This window comes from Emys orbicularis, chromosome 3 (assembly GCF_028017835.1).
Source record: "Emys orbicularis isolate rEmyOrb1 chromosome 3, rEmyOrb1.hap1, whole genome shotgun sequence".
NCBI lineage: Eukaryota > Metazoa > Chordata > Testudines > Emydidae > Emys > Emys orbicularis.
The window spans coordinates 58332537-58348280 of record NC_088685.1 but is presented as its reverse complement, the minus strand read 5'-3'; the positions used below and the strand labels follow the sequence as shown (position 1 = coordinate 58348280).

The following is a 15744-nucleotide window of genomic DNA, read 5'->3' as shown; positions in this document are numbered from 1 at the left end:
GGTAGTGTGGTCTAACAGAGTAAGCACAGGGTTAGGACTAAGTGAGGAAGACCCAAGTTCTACCACTCTCTGTGTAGCTTATTTCCATAGGCTGTGGCTGCATGTATCACAGATCTTGTGCACTTTTAGGCCTTGGCTACACTGGAAATTCACAGCGCTGCACTTGCTGCGCTCAGGGGTGTGAAAAAACACCCCCCCTGAGCGCAGCGCTGTAAAGCGCCAGTGTAATCAGCGCCTGCAGCGCTGCACGCTCCCTCGCAGCGCTGCAAGCTATTCCCCTCGGAGAGGTGGAATACTTGCAGCGCAGCGCTGGCGGCGCGACTACACTCGTGAATCCGCGAGTGTAGCCAAGGCCTCAGAGTTTGCCCATGGGCTTTAGAAAAATTATCCATGTTTTGAAACCTTTCTAAAACTAAAGTGTTCCACACTTAAATAGCTATGTATAGTTAGGAAAGCCACATAGTTATAATAGCTTAAAATGACCATATTCACAGGGACCTTGAACCACTGAACAAAAAGTGTAACACTAAAACAGAGAAATATTAGAAAATTATCAATTTTGGTAGAGACCTATATTGTTCATGTGGCATTGTTAGCAATGAAGTGTACAATAGTTAGGCATGGCAGAATTCAATTTTTATTTTTATAAATTCAATGGATAATATTCAATGTTTATCTAGGCATTTGTTTCCATTTTTATTTTCACGGTTGCAGGAAACTAGGGGGGGGGGCAGACAATTTTATGATAAATTTTATAATGATAATGGACATAGAGATTCAAAAAGTTAAAGCTTTATAACCACTGAAACACAAATTGCCAAAAAATAAAAAGTAAATCAGACTCTAATAAGCTCTCAAGCTGCATTTTTCTTACTTTGCCTAGCTGAATATTTTGATGATCATCAATGGAAATTTTTTGGTCAGTTTGTGTGTATATGGTATGTGGGATAAGTACGAAATTAAAGAATTAAAGTTTGCTTAAATTTGGTTAAGGATCTATATAAGTATTGTAAAGAAGGCCCCAACCAGGAAGTAAAAGAAGGCTGTGAGAATAATAAGTACTATTACTTGTAGTGGATGGGAAGGATGTATGGCTCTAAAAGTAACTAATAAAATAAAGAGCTATAGTAACAAGACAATGAAAAACTGTCTAAAGAGAAACAAGCCCAAATCTTCCCATTGTTCTGTAAAACAGGGTGATTAGGGTGGGGGGAGATAAGAAAGGAAAGGCCTTGGGAAGAAAGGATGGTGTAAATCTTATCTGGATTAAAACTGGCAATAAGGGTGAATTGTCTCAAATTGGTTTTTAGATGAAGTCAGCAATTGGCAACGACATCACGTGTTTGTTAAACGGTATCGAAAGTAAACTCTTAACAGGTTTATTGTTAATACCTGCCTGACTATGCTGGAGCCAACCAGTGTGGATCTAAGCACTCCTGAGATTAGCCCATTTGTAAGTACCTTGATCAAATGCTTATAAATGTTTTGTTACTGTTTGAATGTAGTAAATTTCTTACTAGTTAGGCTTTTTAGGTATGTTTAGAGCAATTGTATAAATACCATTTGGCCTTTATTAAATTTAAAGGAATTTATGATTAAATTGGTATTTGGTGATTTTCCATATCAAGATTAATAATTTCAAATATTAATAATTCCAACATGGTGAAACTGATTATTACTGATACTTACCAATAAAAATCAACTCCTTCCACGCCAAACAACAATTGTGCATAATGTGACTCTTGATCTGTGGTGATGATCGTGGGACAGAGTTAAGGTTCCTGAAGTTAGCATTCTTACTCCTGCGTTGTCTCCTGACTGACTTATGTTGTTTTAAGATGGGTATCTCTGACTTTGCACTTCTCCTATCCTGTTTGTGATGCCCATTTGCAATTACCCAGCTAGGCTAGACTCTGCTAACTGCAAGGAGAGGCAGAGGCAAACCAAGACAAAGGGATAAAGTTCTAAAAATTTAAAATTATAAGGGAAAACCCAAAAATTGTACCAGGAAGATAAGTACTTACTACTGATAATAATGAACTATAGGTTACCAACACATTAACCTTTGCGAGTTTGTACATGCTACTCTTCCTTACTCTGTGCAGTAAATAGCAAATGCATTATTAACAAGAACAAAAGAGATTACTCAACAATATACTGCCACTTCAGAGAAGAATCAACTTTTCCTCTCCTTTGCTGTAAATCCAGCTCCATTCTTGCTGTACTGTTCTTTGCTTTTCTTTGGCTTGAAATGCTCCTTAGATTTGATGTTTCTGTAGCTGTACCTCTTTGCATCCAGTTTATTCAAAAGCAGAGTTTCTTCACCTAGTGGGCTCCCTCTATTAGGTACCTTTGAACTGTATTCCATCAACAGAAGTTCAAACAGTCATTCTCTCTGTTCAGATACTTTAGGTTATTCATGGGTGGGCTTGTTGTTTACTGTTTTCATTATTTGTTTTCATATAACGGCGTTTTGATCAATTTATTTTTTCACCAATTATATTTCCTTTCAGTTATTTTCCTTGAGACTCTCTAGTATGTCGGTAGATTTTATTTTCCTTTACCTCCCTTCTCTAATAGTGTCTGCTCACACACCCAAGTCTATTTTTTTAATATGCATCCGAAGAAGTGGGTTGTAGCCCACGAAAGCTTATGCTCTAATAAATTTGTTAGTCTCTAAGGTGCCACAAGTACTCCTGTTATTTTTTTAATGTTTCACATGACCTGAAACCATTCCTACTTTCCTTCTTCTCACTTCCAAGTCTCCTACTTTTACTCTCCTGTTCTTTTATCACTTCACCTCCTACCCCAGCTCCAGTTCATCCACTGGCTCAGCATCTAGATTCTTCTCCTTCCCTCCTTCTTCTCGAATAGCTTCTTCCAGCTGCCCCTTCGGGGCGGATTCCAAACCCCATCCCCAGATCAAGCTGCACTCTCATTGGTTGTCTCTCTCCCCAGGACAGCATTCTGTGCTGCTACATCACAGCTGCAGCAGGTGCCAGTGTTACTACATAGGTTCTGTAGCTTAAACAGTGGAGACTCACCAACATATGGGGGGAGGGGGGGAAACAGAGAAATTCAGGCATTTTCAGGCCAGAAGGGATCACTGCATCATCTTATCTGACATCCTGCACACCAAGGCCAAAGAACCTGTATTGAGCCCAGTAATGGGACATATTTAGGAAATTAAGAAGACTTGTAAAACAAAGGCCATGAGCTGATCAGTGTGAATGGGTTGATTTTGATAAACAAGATAGCTCCATATTTCAGAAGTGTCAAAATCACAGAAAGGAAGGTTCCTGCACAATTGATGAATATTATAGAAAATAAAACTCTACTGTGTCGTTTCTAATATGAAGGATGATCGTATAAATAAATAACAAGATGCTACCACATTCAGAAAAATGTTAGAAGGTAAATATGCTGCTGGAGGTACTGTAATTGCCCCTTTTAATGATTCTTGAGACAGGAAGAGAATCCAAGATAAATCACTCAAAATTAAAATAAATACAGAACACTATTTTTAGTTTTCTTTATACAAATCCTGCAAAGGAGGAAAATAAAAATATTGATGAGGAGTATTCTGACAAAAGTATAACAATAAAACTTTTCTGTTTTGAGATGTATCCACCACTCCAAAACTTCTAAGAGTGATGAAAAAAGGAAACTGAACACAGACTATAAGATATAACTATCTGGTGAAGATTAAAGTGACTGATGTGGTTTTATTCCCTCTCTCAAACTGTGTTTATATTTGGTATATGTCAATCTGTGTTCTACCTACAAACTGCAGTAACAGATGTTTCATTCTATTCCCTGTATTTCCATTTGTGTTTGTCATAGGAACTGTGCTGTCATAGTTTTCTATTTTCTGGTTAAAATAAACACAACTTGCTCCCCTGACTTCTCACTGACCCCAAAGAGTGGAAAAAAACTCTTCCTCCCTTCCTGCTTCCTTGTTGAAGGCCCTGTTACTTTTATTGTTGGATGCTTCGTGCATTGTTCTGTGAGAAAGAGAATTATTAAGAAAGACTTTTCTACAAGTATTTATAAAATTGCATTTACTGTAACAAATATCTGCCGCCATAGTTAGAATGAGAGAGTGTGCATCTCTATTTAACTCCTGCTTTCATATTTTGGAGGGGGGGGGGGGGGAGTCTGTATACAGTTTACTTCAGGATATAAGTGAGAAAGTGTTCTATGCCAAATAGAATATCTGCGTAGACCCGAATATAGCAAAACATTAATCAAGCACTTAACTGCATTTCTGTTCAGCAAAGTGTGTGCTTAGTCCCACGTCAGTGGAACTTAAGCACATGCTTAAGTGTTTTGCTGAATCAGAACCATGGAGCTTGACCCTGGAATCACTGTCACAGATGTCCTTACTCATAAGTAGTCTGACTGTAGTCAACGGAATTGCTCATGTAAGTTTTTGCAGGATCAAACCCACTGATTTTTGCTATGGATGTATGGATAGTTTCCCAGATGCAAAGTCACTTTCTAGGAATCACGACATTTTCTACAAAATCAAAAAAATTAAAAATAAACAAAAACAAAAAACTCATACCCCTCCCTTCCTAACTCTTACAATAAGGAAAAAAACAAATGTCATATCATATTTATGTCTACTGAATATGTGGCATTGGTTAATATGCAATTCATCAAATTTTTAATAAGAACGTATGTTGTCTAAAAGAAAAATCAATGTGAAATCAAATGTATTTGCACTAGGGCTGTCGATTAATCGCAGTTAACGCACGTAATTAACTCAAAATAATTAATCGCGATTAATTGCAGTTTTAATCTCACTGTTAAACAATTAAATACCAATTGAAATTTATTAAATATTTGTAGATGTTTTTCTACATTTTCAAATATATTGATTTCAATTACAACACAGTATACAAAGTAGATAGTACTCACTTTATATTATTTTTATTACAAATATTTACACTGTAAAAATGCAAACAAAAGGATTAGTATTTTTCAATTCACCTCATACAAGTACTGTAGTGCAATGTCTTTATGGTGAAAGTGCAACTTACAAATGTAGATTTTTTTTGTTACATAACTGTACTCAAAAATAAAACGATGTAAAATTTTAGTCTACAAGTCCACTCAGTCCTACTTCTTGTTCAGCCAATCGCTAAGACAAACAAGTCTGTTTACATTTACGGAGATAATGCTGCCCGCTTCTTATTTACGTCTCCTGAAAGTGAGAACAGGCGTTCCCTTGGCACTTTTGTAGCTGGCATTGCAAGGTATTTATGTGCCAGATATGCTAAACATTCCTATGCCCCTTCATTCTTTGGCCACCATTCCAGAGGACATGTGTCCATGCTGATGACGCTCGTTAAAAAAATAGTGCATTAATTAAATTTGTGGCTAAACTCCTTGGGAGAGAATTCTATGTCTCCTACTCTGTTTTACCCATATTCTGCCATATATTTCATGTTATAGCAGTCTCGGATGATGACCCAGCACATGTTGTTCCTTTTAAGAACACTTTCACTGCAGATTTGACAAAACACAAAGATGGTATCAATGTGAGATTTCTAAAGATAGCTACATCACTTGACCCAAGGTTTAAGAATCTGAAGTGCCTTCCAAAATCTGAGAGGGGCGAGGTGTATAGCATGCTTTCAGAAGTCTGAAAAGAGCAACACTCTGATGCAGAAATTACAGAATCCGAACCACCAAAAAAGAAAAGCAGCCTTCTGCTGATGGCATCTGACTCAGATGATGAAAATGAACATGCGTCAGTCCGCACTGCTTTGGATGGTTATCGAGCAGAACTCATTATCAGCATGGATGCATGTCCTCTGGAATGGTGGTTGAAGCATGAAAGGACATATGGATCTTTAGTGCATCTGGCAAATAAATACCTTGCGATGCTGGCTACAACAGTGCCATGTGAACACCTGTTCTCACTTTCAGGTGACATTGTAAACAAGACGTGGGCAGCATTATCTCCTGCAAATGGAAACAAACTTGTTTGTCTGAGCGATTGGCTGAACAAGAAGTAGGACTGAGTGGACTCTAAAATTTTACATTGTTTTATTTTTGAATGCAGTTATTTTTTGTACATAACTTTACATTTGTAAGTTCAACTTTCATGATAAAGAGATTTCATTACAGTACTTGTATTAGGTGAACTGAAAAATACTATTACTTTTGTTTTTTTGCAGCGCAAATATTTGTAATCAAATATAAAGTGAGCACTGTACACTTTGCATTCTGTGTTGTAATTGAAAACAATGTTTTAAAATGTAGAAAATATCCAAAACTATTTAAATAAATGGTATTCTATTATTGTTTAATCGCGCGATTAATTGCGATTAATTTTTTTTTAATCGTTTGACAGCCCTAATTTGCACTGAATGTAAATGCCTACTTTGGACATTTGTGGTCTGGCGCAATGAATTTACAAAATCGACTATTTATCACATATAACAGTGGACTAACAAAACTATCAAGAGCATTTACCTGCTCATACACAAAAAACGCTGCTCATCCGCCCTTATCAAGATAATGAAAGCTTTAGTGATATTTTATGTACCCATAAAGTAACTAAAACTCCCACCCCTTGGTTTATTGAGAGAGTAGAATTTGGTATGCCTGCATTACAGCCTTTTGGGATTTTTGACTAAAAAAAAAAAAAAAAAAAAAAAAAAAGCACAAAAGAATTCTGAAACAAGGGGCACAAAGGACAAAAAGGTGGGTAGGTCTGAGATCACAAAAAGAGAAGGCAAATTATTTAGATTTACAGGTGAAGAAAGAATGAGGGGCATTAGTCCATACAAATAACATTTTTAATAGAGGATGTTGGTAATAAAATCTTTAGTTTTAACTTCCTCCGCTGCAATTAATTTTAATCTTGACCTTAAAAGGTCCACCCTCTGGTAGAAAAAGCAATTCATCCACTACATTAGCTTAGTCCTTGCATGCTCCCAATCATAACCAACTACTATTCATGCCAAATTCTAACAATGACAACATAAATGTTGTATTTTTCACCTGAGCTAGATTTAAGGATACCATATTCATTTCACTAAAGGCAGCATCTCATTCTCCCTATGAAAAAAAACTAATACCTTTCATTCACTATATCAGTCAGTTTCTGTAACTGGATTTAAAGTACTACATTTCACATAAGTTAATTTAAATCATTTCAAAGAATACTTTCTAACTCATGTTCTATTATTTTAATCAGTTACAAGCCAGTACCGAGGGCTTGTCGATGCAGCGGCATCGATTTAGCTCAGTGGTTCTCAAACTTTGTACTGGTGACCCCTTTCACATAGCAAGCCTCTGAGTGCGACCCCCGTCATAAATTAAAAAACACTTTTTTTGTATATTTAACACCATTATAAATGCTGGAGGCAAAGCGGGGTTTGGGGTGGAGGCTGACAGCTCGCAACCCCCCCATATAATAACCTCGCGACCCCCTAAGGGGTCCCAACCCCCAGTTTAAGAACCCCTGATTTAGCTGGTCTGGTGAAGACGCGATAAGTCAATGGGAGAGCGCTCTCCTGTCAACTTAAGTACTCCATTTCCCCAAGAGGCGGAAGGTGAGTTGGCGGGAGAGCATCTCCTGCTGACACTGCGCGGTGTAGACACTGTGTTAGGTCGATGTAAGCTAAGTCGCTCAGGGGGGTGATTTTTTCACCCCTCTGAGTGATGTAACTTACATCGACTTAAACTGGAATGAGAGATGAACTATGCTGTGAAAGAAACCTAGAAAGACGGGGGTGGAAGAGGGGGAGGAAGCAGAAGTAAGGATGAAAACAAACACAAATTAAGGCACCCTGTCTGGTGCAGATTGGTGGTGTATTTCTCTCGTGTGGATGTTCAGAAAGTGACTAGGGTAGTCACTAGGATTTAGATGGAGAGAAGATGATAGGCTTATACCTCATTCATACAAAGTTCAAAGATAGATCACTGAGGTCTGATTTCTTGTTTGCTTCTTATAGAACAGCCCTTTCAGGTTGAACAGGCTCAAGGAATTTTTTGCAGGGGCTATACATGTAGGTTAAAGCACCTGATGCACTCTTCCATAAACCAAGAATTGTTCCAGCATGACAAATAGCAATGATGCTCCCGCAGAATTGATCCCTTACTGATTCTGATTGTGTTAGCATCCTCCAACAAGAGCCAGGCTCCCTTTTGAGTTGTTTTTCACACTCAAAATGTTAACAGATTTCTGTATTACCAATCAGGGTGCTGGAAGCACCCCCTGGCTTTAAGTGGTTTCCCTCATAGAGGGTTTACAATTTTGTTCAATGGCTTTCAGCATCATCATAAAAATTGTTCCAATGCCACTGTTAGCAATACAATTTAATCCCTTCTACAGTAATAAGAATCACCTCAATAACACTTTCACCTCCTGCCAGCTCAAGAAATGAAAAATTGAATAGGATTTGCATTTTGATCCCCGAAATAATAATGCAAATGCATTCAGATTAACTCAGTGGGCTGATTTTTAAAAAAACAAACAAAACAGAAAAAACAACCCAAAACTTGTGCCTTCTCCACTGATAAGGTCAGACTCCCAAACTGAAATAAGTTTACCCTCCAACACTAATAGGAAACACAGAAACAGAATAGGTGGACCTTAAGCAAAAACAAACAAAAAGCCTTTTTTTTTTTTTTTAAACAGATGGCTTTAAAACTGACATTTTCTTACTTAACACCACCACTACCAATTATCATAATTAGATTTTTAAAGTTATTTCCATTTATTTGTTATGTGTGCTGTGCAATTTCTCTCACAGACTAGAAAAATCTATAAAAAGCAACAGAGGGTCCTGTGGCACCTTTAAGACTAACAGAAGTATTGGGAGCATAAGCTTTCGTGGGTAAGAACCTCACTTCTTCAGATGCACGGCTACCCCTCTGATACTAGAAAAATCTAGTAGTCACTTCTGTATGGGGTCAAGTTTGTAGTCAAATTCACATTCAGTGTCTCATGCACTAGCATGAAGGGAATACTTGTTTAAAAGCAGTTTTCAACAGAATTCAGAAAAACATTTATATTGATCGTAGATTTCATATAATATTTCAAATAACCTAAATATGATACAAAATTTAACAAAGAGTCCCATTAAGTAAGTCTCTTTAGCCAACTCTTATTAAATAAGACTATTCCCAATCCTACAACATTCAAATTCACTATAATTGTGCTAATATTTTGATTTATTCTCCCTTTAATATACACACAGCTAACTCCTGATGCTGAGTGAAGAACAGATCACTTATTATAATATGAGTAAAGTACATTCATTGTAATACAAATATAATTGCACAGGTTACATTTTTTTTTAAACAGAATGGAAGTATGCTTTTGTTTCTGCAGCAGGAATGGTAATAACACATCCTTTTTTTTCCATAGAGAAGCACATTGCCCTATGTGAAGTTTCTGCAGAGCATTAAATGATGGTATCCAAATGTATTTGGCAAGTCCTTCAAATGCAATCCCTAAGTAGCTATGTGTACCAGGAAATAGCTGTAAAATATTCCCAACCCACGTCCAACAACTTCTAGATTACACGAGGAAACAACATTCAATTAACAATGCTGATAATTCTTAAAACATTGGGGCAATATTAAGAGTTGCCCTCAGAAAGAACCTGAAAAAAATCAACAAAACCAAGGAGTTCATCTAAGTGTACACTAACTCACCACATTTTGATTTATTTCCAATACTTTCTTTTACACAGATTAAACACAATGGAAAAAATCCTACCCAGGCATAACTTCTTCATAGACAAAGTACCAAAGCACTAGAATTATCCACTAGATAAAGAAACGATAAAAGAGGAAAAGGGACAATGTAAATAATTTCACGCCTTCTGCTACAGTGGAAGAGGAGAGAGCACTGAAGAGTTGCTTGCAGTCAGTGCTGCCCAGGGGGACGCGCAGAGGGGTGGAAAGGGCACCCATCCGGGGCCCTCCGCGTCCCACAGGAGGGGGTAGGAAGGGAAGTGCCGGAGAGTTTTCCTTCTCTGGTTTCCTAGTCTCTCCTGCTGCTGCCCCATTACGAGGCGGGGTTACTATGATCATCGCAGGCCAGAAGGAAACAAACAAGCCCCTGCTGTTAGGGTCCGGACTTCCCGTCCCAGGGGGCACAGGCCAGACCCAGGAGGGCGGTAGCAGGCGCGCTCGCTGCTGATCAGAGGAGCTTTCATTCGCGTGCTTTGAACGCAGACACCCTTACCCCACCCCAGCTGCGGTGGGGGGCCGCGGCGAGGGGATTCAACCCTCCCTCCGCTCTGACTCCGGGTCCACTGCACAGGCCCGCACCAACCTGAACCACAATGGAGCCGCCTCTGGTGTCCGGAGATCGCCCGCCCCCTCCTCGCCCCGCTCTGCTCTGCTCTCTTCCACCGGAGTCCAGGCCTCGGCAGCACCGGGGTGGCGTAGCGCATGCATCCGACGCCAAAGCCTACTGCTGCCGGAGCGGCCCGTGTCGCCGGCGCCCCGGTCCTCTGGGAAGGCGGGGGCTTGCTGGCAGGGCACACGCCGCTCCTGCTCCTAGGAGCCGCGCGGCGGCCGAAGCCCGGGGGGGGCGGCAGAGGCCGGCGGCGGTTACTGCCCCGCTACCGCCGCCACATCCTCGGTTCCGCGTGCCTGGGTCTTGCCGCAGCCGCGTCAGGCTCGGCGGCGCCGCCAGACCCTCGCGCTGCTCCCGGTTCCTGTTCTCTGCTCCGAGCTGGGCGCCTGCTCCCCCTGCGGCTGCTGCTCGGGCTTGTGCTCCCCCTGCTGCTCTTCCGAGCCGGGCTCCTGCTGCTGCTTGCGAGGGAGGGTCGGGCTGAAGCCTGCTCTGTGCTAGCGGCGCTGCGGGCGGGTGCAGCTGTCCCGGCCCGAGAACAGGGGAATGACCGCCGCAGCGGGGGTCGCCTGCCACCCAGACGCCTCTGCCAGCCCCAGGGCGGCTGGGCTGGCCTCCCGCTGCCATTACTTCCCGGGGAAAGGGGGGGGGGAGCCGATAACAAGGGGACATTACTCACACCTAATTCTGGCTCTGAGACATCGCAGGGACTCTCCCCCGCGCTGGGTCGCAGCTCCTGGGGGGACACAGCGAAGGCTCCTCGCCAAGGCTTGAGACTGTCTGACAGCAGCGGGCGGGGTAGTATAAATCAGGCCCCCTACTGGCCGCTCATGGCCGCCCCTGTCACTCACAAATGCTGCCCTCCAAACATGCCACTCCGCTCCTTGGCTGGAGACACCAGAATCCCACAAGGAATAGCCCGTTTAAAATAATCAACATAAGATCTGGCTTAGAGGTCGTACACACACCAAAGTTCAAGAGAAAAGCACCTAAAAAGAGAGACATTCTGAAGGGGGAGGGGGGAGACGGTGAGCCAGAATCCTGCAAGGTAGTGGCTTCATAGAAGCAGAATTAAAGATGATTAGTCTTCTCTAAGGCCTGGTCTACACTACGAGTTTAGGTCGACTTTAGCCGCGTTAAATCGAATTAAGCCTGGACACGTTCACACGACGAAGCCCTTTCTTTCGACTTAAAGGGCCCTTTAAACCGGTTTCTTTACTCCACCTCCGACGAGGGGATTAGCGATAAAATCGGCCGTAGGGGGTCGGAATTGGGGTAGTGTGGACGGAATTCGACGTTATTGGCCTCCGGGAGCTATCCCACAGTGCTTCATTGTGACCGCTCTGGACAGCACTCTCAACTCAGATGCACTGGCCAGGTAGACAGGAAAAGCCCCGCGAACGTTTGAATTTCATTTCCTGTTTGCTCAGCATGGAGAGCACAGGTGACCACGCAGAGCTCATCAGCACAGGTAACCGTGATGGAGTCCCAGGATCGCAAAAGAGCTCCAGCATGGACAGAACGGGAGGTACGGGATCTGCTCGCCATATGAGGAGACGAATCACTGCTGGCTGAACTCCGAAGCAGTAAACGAAATGGCAAAATATTAGAAAAGGTCTCCAAGGCCATGAAGGACAGAGGCCATAACAGGGATGCACAGCAGTGCCGCGTGAAAATTAAGGAGCTAAGGCAAGCCTACCACAAAGCCAGAGAAGCAAACGGAAGGTCCGGGGCAGAGCCGCAAACATGCCGCTTCTACGCGGAGCTGCATGCCATTCTAGGGGGTGCAGCCACCACTACCCCAACCGTGTGCTATGACTCCCTCACTGGAGAAACACACAGGGAAGCGGGTTCGGGGTACGAGGAAGATGAGGATGGAGAAAATGTAGATAGCTCACAGCCGCAAGGAAGCGGGGAAACCGGTTTCTCCAACAGCCAGGATATGTTTATCACCCTGGACCTGGAACCAGTAACCCCTGAACTCACCCAAGGCGTGCTCCCAGACCCTGGGGGCACACAGGGGACCTCTGGTGAGTGTACCTTTGTAAATATTACACATGGTTTAAAAGCAAGCGTGTTTAATGATTAATTTGCCCTGGCAATCGCGGCCAGTATAGCTACTGGAAAAGTCTGTTAACGTGTATGGGGATGGAGCGGAAATCCTCCAGGGACATCTCCAGAAAACTCTCCTGGATGTACTCCCAAAGCCTTTGCAAAAGGTTTCTGGGGAGGGCTGCCTTATCCCGTCCGCCATGGTAGGACACTTTACCATGCCAGGCCAGTAGCACGTAGTCTGGAATCATTGCATAACAAAGCATGGCAGCATATGGTCCCGGTGTTTGCTGGCATGCAGACAACATCCATTCCTTATCGCTCTTTGTTATCCTCAGGAGAGTGATATCATTCACGGTCACCTGGTTGAAATGGGGCAATTTTATTAAGGGGACATTCAGAGGTGCCCGTTCCTGCTCTGCTGAACAGAAATATTCCCCGCTGTTAGCCACGCGGTGGGGGGGAGGGGTGAAGTGATCATCCCAGAGAATTGGGCGTGTGGGGGAGGGGAGTTAGTTGGGTTTGTGCTGCATGTTAACCCTGAAACCGCAGCCCCTCCTTTTACATTGCAAACCCATTTTAAATGGCCAACCCAACGGGTGCTTGGTATGGGAAATGAGAGCACTACTGTTTGAAACCATTCCCACATGTTAAGAAGGTTAAAAAAGCCAAAAGACTGTGTCTTACCATGGCTGCCTGCAAGCTGAAATCTGTGGCCTGGCACTGCGTGAGTGATCTCTCGCACCAAACCGGCAGGCCCTCAATATAAGAGGGAAAATGCGACCTTGTAACGAAAGCACATGTGCTGTGTAATGTGAACAGCAAAATTTAACGTGAAAGAGTGTACCCATTGTTCTCTAAAATGTGTCTTTTTTAACCACCTCTCCCTTCTCCTCCACCAGCTGCAAATGTTTCTCCTTCACAGAGGCTAGTGAAGATTAGAAAGAGAAAACGTAGGACGCGTGATGACATGTTCACAGAGCTACAGATGTCCTCCCACGCTGACAGAGCACAGCAGAATGCGTGGAGGCAGTCAATGACTGATTACAGAAAAGCACAATATGAACGAGAGGAGAGGTGGCGTGCTGAATCGCGGGATGAACAGAGCAAGTTGCGGGCTGAAGATGATAGGTGGCGTCAGCTTGCAGACAGAAGGCAAGAGTCGATGCTCCAGCTGCTGGAGCGTCAAACTGATATGCTCCAGCGTATGGTTGAGCTGCAGGAAAGGCAGCAGGAGCAGAGACCGCCGCTACAGCCCCTGTGTAACCAACAGCCCTCCTCCCCAAGTTCCATAGCCTCCTCACCCAGACGCCCAAGAACACGGTGGGGGGGCCTCCGGCCACCCAGTCACTCCACCCCAGATGATTGCCCTAGCATCAGAAGGCTGGCCTTCAATAAGAGTTAAAGTTTTAAACTGCAGTGTGTCCTTTTCCTTCCCTCCTCCCCCACCCATCCCGGGCTACCTTTGCAATTATCCCCCTAGTTGTGTGATGAATTAATAAAGAATGCATGAATGTGAAGTAACAATGACTTTATTGCCTCTGCAAGCGGTGCTCGAAGGGGGAAGGGGAGGGTGGGGTGGTTGGCTTACAGGGAAGTAGAGTGAACCGGGTGGGGGGGGGCGGAGGGTTCATCAAGGAGAAACAAACAGAAGTTTCACACCGGAGCCTGGCCAGTCACAAAACTCGTTTTCAAAGCTTCTCTGATGCGCACCGCGCCATGCTGTGCTCCTCTAACCGCCCTGGTGTCTGGCTGCGTGTAATCAGCGGCCAGGCGATTTGCCTCAACCTCCCACCCCGCCATAAATGTCTCCCCCTTACTCTCACAGATATTGTGGAGCGCACAGCAAGCAGCAATAACAATGGGGATATTCTTTTCGCTAAGGTCTGAGCGAGTCAGTAAGCTGCGCCAGCGCGCTTTTAAACGTCCAAATGCACATTCCACCACCATTCGGCACTTGCTCAGCCTGTAGTTGAACAGGTCCTGACTCCTGTCCAGGCTGCCTGTGTACGGCTTCATGAGCCATGGCATTAAGGGGTAGGCTGGGTCCCCAAGGATCACGATAGGCATTTCAACATCCCCAACGGTTATTTTCTGGTCCGGGAAGAAAGTCCCTTCCTCCAGCTTTCGAAACAGAGCAGAGTGCCTGAAGACGCGAGCATCATGTACCTTTCCCGGCCATCCCACGTTGATGTTGGTGAAACGTCCCTTGTGATCCACCAGGGCTTGCAGCAGCATTGAAAAGTACCCCTTGCGGTTTATGTACTCGGTGGCTTGGTGCTCCAGTGCCAAGATAGGGATATGGGTTCCGTCTATGGCCCCACCACAGTTTGGGAATCCCATTGCAGCAAAGCCATCCACTATGGCCTGCACGTTTCCCAGAGTCACTACCCTTGATATCACCAGGTCTTTCATTGCCCTGACAACTTGGATCACAGCAGCCCCCACAGTAGATTTGCCCACTCCAAATTGATTCCCGACTGACCAGTAGCTGTCTGGCGTTGCAAGCTTCCACAGGGCTATCGCCACTCGCTTCTCAACTGTGAGGGCTGCTCTCATCCTGGTATTCTGGTTCTTCAGGGCAGGGGAAAGCAAGTCACAAAGTTCCATGAAAGTGCTCTTACGCATGCGAAAGTTTCGCAGCCACTGGGAATCGTCCCACACCTGCAGCACGATGCGGTCCCACCAGTCTGTGCTTGTTTCCCGGGCCCAGAATCGGCGTTCCACGGCATGAACCTGCCCCAGTAACACCATGATTTCCACATTGCTGGGGCCTGTGCCTTGTGAGAGGTCTATGTCCATGTCAATTTCCTCATCACTCTCATCGCCGTGCTGCAATCGCCTCCTCGTCTGGTCCTGGTTTAGCTTTGGCATGTTCTGGCTCTGCATATACTCCAGGACAATGCGCGTGGTGTTCATAGTGCTCATAATTGCCGCGGTGATCTGAGCGGGCTCCATGATCCCAGTGCTAGCTATGGCGTCTGGTCTGAAAAAAGGCGCAAAACTAGTATCTGACGGACCAGGGGAAGGAGGGAGGGAGGGGCGAGTGACGACATGGCGTACAGGTACAGGGAATTAAAATCAACAAAGGTGGCTGTGCATCAGGGAGAAACACAAACAACTGTCACACAGAATGGTCCCCCCCAAAGATTGAACTCAAAAGCCTGGGTTTAGCAGGCCGTTGATTTGACGGAGGGAGGGGGAAGCAAATGAATACAGAACAAATCTATTTTTTACATCTTAAGATGACGGTGCAGCATGACTGATAGCCCTCGGCATCTTCTGGGTGCTTGGCAGCAAATACTGGGCGCTTGGCAGTTAGTGTACTAAGACTGATAGCCACATTTTTCCTGTATGATGAC

General features: G+C 43.9%; 1 protein-coding gene across 1 annotated transcript in view; it reads right to left on the bottom strand.

The window, feature by feature from the left end:
- Window positions 1–10356, bottom strand: part of FAM135A (family with sequence similarity 135 member A) — a 153936-nt gene extending 143580 nt beyond the window's left edge. The window contains exon 1 of the mRNA XM_065400926.1: window positions 10307–10356. The gene's annotated coding sequence lies outside the window, so the exon portion shown is untranslated. The remainder of the gene's footprint in view (window positions 1–10306) is intronic.
- Between the last annotated feature and the right edge of the window lie 5388 nt (window positions 10357–15744).